Source organism: Dipodomys spectabilis, unplaced genomic scaffold (assembly GCF_019054845.1).
Source record: "Dipodomys spectabilis isolate Male_0828 unplaced genomic scaffold, ASM1905484v1 ptg000164l, whole genome shotgun sequence".
NCBI classification, from domain to species: domain Eukaryota; kingdom Metazoa; phylum Chordata; class Mammalia; order Rodentia; family Heteromyidae; genus Dipodomys; species Dipodomys spectabilis.
Window position 1 is genome coordinate 799,642 of NW_024870841.1, and position 6,421 is coordinate 806,062.

Below are 6,421 nucleotides of genomic sequence, written 5' to 3' on the forward strand. Positions count from 1 at the left end.
CAAGAAGAGCATGTTGGGTTGCAAGTGGGTTGATGCCCAAGATCCTACCTCTGCAAAAAAGGCATCGGACGGGCCTGGTCGTCACTGGGGGAAGCGCGTCCCTCAGGCGAAGACCAGTGCAAGGTCCTCTCATTAATGTTTTAGACTGAGGCCCAACCTCTACTCTTACCTGTCGCTTAATAAAACAAAAAGGGGGAGCTGTGGAGAGCTGCGGGAGCTGACCAAAGATGGTGCGGCCGCATGGCGTGGCCACGACCAAAGATGGCGCTGGCTTCCACCTTCCGCCTTCCTGATGGTGAGTGCTCTCTGTGAAAAACAACTCCTTATATGGCTATGGCTTGGCTACTGGCTTGCTTCCGTGTTTGCGACCCTATTAGTATATGCCACGTGGCACCTCGGGATTGGCCATCCAGGAGGCTTATAACCGGAGCACGGGGGCAGGGAGAGAGAGAAGCTAGCAAACAAGATTCCTGAATAAACTGCTTTGAGAAGAATCCCGGGTCGTGTCTTCCTTGCTGGCAGAGGTGGTTGCCACAGCGCAAGCCACTGAAGGGGCCTGGACATGCTGCTGGAGGGATTGAGGTATCATGCCCCACATGTGAGCTGTCAAAACATGATTGAGCAGTGGGAAGTTTGGGACATGATGGTTGAAAACTGCTAGGCAGGAGACCCTTTGAAGTGATGGAGGGGTAGAGTCTATATATAGCCTGCATATTCAGAGCAACAGAAGGGGAAAGAAAGAGGGGAATCACCTAGAAGGAATTGCAGAGACAGCAGAAGGGGAAAAAACTTAGGAAGAGAGGAATTTGTGGGAGAACAGGAGGGCAAAGTTGGCAACTGTCCACCACGATAAAACAGAATAGGCCTGTGAAGAGTGGAGAGGCCTGAAGAGAAGAAGGAAGTGGTGGAAGGGAAAAAGAGAAAAACCTGGAAAGAAGGACAGATCTGTAAAGAAGGACGGAGGAAAGGAAAAGGACAAAGCCTTGCCCTTGGAAGTTCATAAATTTTGGGTTGGTAGTTTGCAGACAAATTAATAAAGGTTGAGGCCACCCATGGCAGCTCTGAAGTTTGGTAGTCAGTGCAGCTCTTGGCTCACTCTGGGTATCCAGCCCGGAACAGGTTATTTGAAGGACCCTTCTAGTAAATAATTTTGTTATTGTCTTAAATAAGTCTCAATGGATTGTCTTCTGTTCATAGGTCTTAAGTATACATGTTTACAGAAGGAGCTAGAAGTCCCAAAGGCCATGAATTATCTAAAATGTCATGAACTCATGAAAGATTTGTGAAAAACCAATGGGACAGTGATATCATAATGGCAATGTGATGCCACAATACAATGTCATAATAATGTTTGGTTGTAACAACTAGTTGGTGTTGTCATAAGGGTGCTGATGTCACAATATTTTTGTGATGTCACAATCAGTTGGCGATGTCAGAGTGGTATCTCAGATCTCCACCTTTAACTCCTCATAAGGATATCAGTTCGGAAAAGGATTTTGAGGTCTCCATAGTCATGTGTTGGCATATATGTGAAGTCCTAAAAGTTTTGTGATGTCACAATGTGACACAATGATCATGATATCTTGAGTGTGAGGTCACAATTATAAGTTCACAGTGTATTTCCACAGGACATATCAAACCTAAAATATGAGACTTAAAACAGATTATAAGCACGTCACAAATTTTTGGAGGACAGGAATGGTTTTCAATGTCACAGCAGGTTAGTGATATCACAATGGCCATATGATGTCACAATATCATATCATAATGATTTGGTATCACAATTAGTTGATAAGGCCATACTGGTGATGAGGTCTCAATAGGTTTGTGACGTCACAATACCTTGGAGATATTAAATGGCATGCCAGATCTCAATTTTCATTGACTCACAATGAAACAATTGTGTCATTGCAATACCTTTGTGAATTAACATTGCTATTGTGATATCATCTACACACTGTGACATCACAATCCAGTACTATCCTCATACCATTTGTAGCATGCTGCCATTGTGATAACTTACTGCTTTTTAAAACTCATAATGTGTTTTTGGCCCCATAAGATTTCAGATATGTGATATCAGAAATGACTATGACATCATGACCACTGTAACATCACACTGCCAGACATCATGACCATTGTGTTTTGTTGTGATTACAATTCTTTTAGGACTTCATCACATTTGAGAAGAACACATGCCTTTGGATACATCACAGTCCTTATTTGAACTCATATACTCATGTTGAGTTAATGATATTTGTGGTCTGGCAGACCATTTTGCCATCACCAACCCATCTCAAACCTATTACCTCCTCACCAGAATGGCATCACCAATTAATTGTGACAGCAAAACTCTATTATGACAAATTATTTTGACATCACATTGCCATTGTGCTATCACTGTTCCATTGTTTTCTTTTTCACAAACCTATTATGATCCAATAACTTTTTAGAAAATTCACGGCCTTTGGACTTCAAGCTCCATCTATGAACTCCTATCCTCATTGTGAACTAGAATCTATTGAAATTGTACATGTAATTGTGGTATTACAAACTCATTGTGAAGTCACAAATGATTTGGGATCTCAACACCACTGTGACAATCACTAGCTCATTTTAACATCACATTGCCTTTGTGATATCATGACCACATTGTGACATCTGAAACATTAAATGACCACTTAGCACCTATGAAAAAACACATGTCCTTTGGGATATCACAGTCCCATTGTGTAACCATATCATCCTTGTGAACTAAGCACACAAGATCAGACATGCCATTTTACCATCCCATACCCTTGGCGACATCATCATTATGTGACATTACATCGTCATTATGACAGCTCATTACTGCATCACCAAATTACTATAACTTCGTAGCATTATGACATCACATTGCCTTTGTGATGTCGTAGATACTTAGTTAAAGCCTATTCTGTGATTGCATTCTATTTCACATGTAGCTTATGTGAATATCGGAACCCATTTGACCTCATAATCTTTGTAACAGCACATACACTTCATGACATCCTCCAGTGTGACATCATATACTCATAATGACACCATAATCTCATTGTGACATCACTGAACTACATCATTACATTATGACATCACATTTCCACGGTGACATCATAGTGACCTTGTAAGTGTCTATTCCATGATTTCATTCTATTTCAAATGTGGCATGTGTGTGGATATCAGAAACCTAAAGACAATTCATAACCATTGAGATATCACATTGCCATTTGATATCACTAAAACATTGTGATATCACAAACTTGTCCTGGCCACAGAACTTTAGTGACATGCTGCCATTGTGATATCTTAGGCCATTTAGAGCTCATACTCTGGATATGTGATTGCAATATTACAATCTGGTTTGACAACAGTAACACAATATGACCTCATCACCACTGTGACAGCATAAATCCATTTTGAAATCACATTGCAATTGCAACTTCACCATCACATTGTCTCATCCCAAAACTCTAATGGCCTCTCAGCACATGTGAAAAAACACGAGGTCTTCATAATATCACATTTTGTATACCTATGTCCTTTTTTGAAGTAATGACAATTGAGATCAAATATGCCATTGTAACATCACAAAGCCTTTGTGATATCATCACCAATATGTCATCACATTGTCATTTTGACATTATCAGTTTATTGTGACATCACAAACTGCAATGACACAAGAGCATTAATGCCATCACATTGTTAATTTGACATCATAGTTCCATTTTGAATGAGTATACTGTGACTTAATTCTATTTCAAATGTGGCCAGTGTGTTGATATCAGAAACACATTGTGTCATAATTACCACTGTAATATCACAATTCATATGTGATATCATATTTCCATTGTGATATAAGTAATCCAGTGTGAAATCTCAAACTATTCTGCTCCTCGTAAACTTTTGTCACATACGGCCATTGAGATATCTTACTCCCTTTCTTAGTACATAATGTGTTTTTAAACTCATAATATTTCAGGTATGATTGTGATATCAGAAATATGATGTGGCATCATGATCTCACTGCAAGATGTCATGATAATTGTATCACATTGTGACATCACAAACCTGATAGGACTTAATCAGTTTTGTTACAACACATGCCTTTGGAGAAAAAAAAAAACATTCTCATTGAGACTTCATACTTATTATGAGCTATTGACAATTGAGATCTGGCATGCTATTGTGACCTCATCAACTAATCATGATATCAAAACATTATTAATTTCATGAAGTTGTGGCATCACAATGCCATAGTGATACCATGGTCTCTGTGTTTTCAAACACCTTATGACCTCATTATATTTTAGCTAATTCATAGCATTTAGGGCAAGTTCCTTCTGTGAACTAGTATCATCAATGTGAAGTACCAGCAATTGAAATTGGACTTGTTCTTGGAATATAACAAGACATTGTGACAACACAAATCCATTGTGACCTCATCACTGCTATTACATCAAAAACCCATTGAGACATCACATTGCCATTATGACATCATGAAATCATGTGATATCCCAAATCTATTATGACCTCATAGAAACAAAAAAATATAGTCTTTTTTTGTACCCATAACCTCATTGTGAACTAATGAAAATTGCCATCAGATCTGCCATTGTAACATCATATGCCATTTCTGATATCGTTTCCAGTGTTGCATCACATTGTTGTCATGACACAATCAAAGCAGTGTGACATCACAAAACTAAAATAACACAATACCATTATGACATCACATTGCCATTGTGACTTTGAAGACACAATCTGAAAGCCTATTTGCTGTTTCATTCTATTTCACATGTATGTGAGTTCATATCAGAAACCCATTGGGATCTAATAACCATAATGACATGAAATAACTTTGTGACATAATGATTGACATTGTGATATGACTAAACCCACTCGGCTATCACAAACCGGTCCTATCCTCATAAGTATTGTGACATCCTGCTATTGTGATATCTTAGTCCTTTGTGAATTCATATTCTTTCTGACTTCATATTTCAGCTATGATATGTGATATAAGAAATCCACTGTAACATCATGACCTTTGTGACATCACATTACGCTAGTGACATCACGTTGATAAAATACCATCCAAAACCTATTATAGCCTGATAGCCCTCTTGAAACAAATGTGGCCTTTCTGACATTACAACCTTTGTGTACACATACTGTCATTGTGAGGTAATGACAACTCAGATTACTTATTTCCATTGTAACCTCACAAAACTTTTGAGATATTATCACCAGTGTAACATCTCATTGTCATTAAGCTCATTATGACATCACAAAACTACAATAACCTCATAGCATTATGAAATCACATTGTCATTGTGACATCATAGACACAGTGTGAGTGCCTATTCTATGATTTCATTCTATTTACATTGTAGCATTTGGCTTGATATCAGTAATCTGTTGTGAACTTTAATAATTGTGACATTGTAAAGGCTTTGTGATATCACACTTACCTAGTGATATCACTAACTCACTGTGTCATCAAAAACCCCTCTAGTGTTGATAACTTTTGTGACATAATGCTACCCTGATATTTTGGACCTCTTGTAGGCTCACAATCTGTTTTCAACTTCATAATATTCCACATGACATGTTATAAGAGAAATCCATTTTCACTTTGTAAACATTGTGATATCACACTGCCTTTGGAGACATCACAGTCCCTTTGTGAATGCATACATTCAGAGAGAGTTAATGAAAATTGATTCCCACCATGCCATTGTTGTATCAACAAGCCATTGTGACATCACAAACCTATTATCACCTCATCACCAGTATGATATCTCTAAGTCAATGTGACATCATAAATATTATTCTGACATGATATTGTGACATCACACTGCAATTGTGATATCACTGTTCCATTGGGTTTTCAGAAAGCTAATATGACCTCATAACAATTTGGAAAATGTATGGCCTTTGGGATATCAAGCTCTTTGTTGAACTTGTAAACCTATAACCCATATAAGACAAGACATTCCATTGAGGTATATTTATGATAATAAACAAAATTATTTACACTAGAAGGGGGGCCTACATCTTCCTTGTCCAAGGCTGGATACCAAGAGCCAACAGCAGTTTCAACTACTAAATCTCAGACAACCAGTGGACAGCCCACCACTTTGTTAAATGGTCTGTAAATCACCAACCCCAAAATTATGTTCTCCAAATTTCCAAAGTTCATAGGGGAAGGCTTTGTACTTTTCCCTTCCTCTCTCCTTCTCTACAATCTGCCCTTTCTTTCAGGTCTTTCTCTTTTTCCCTTCCACCACTTCTTCCTTCTCTTCAGGCCTCTTCAATCTCCAAAGGCCTGCTCTGCTCTGCCCCAGTGGCCAGTTGCTGACCTTCCCCTCCTGCTCTCCCTGAAGTTCCTCTCTTCCCAGGT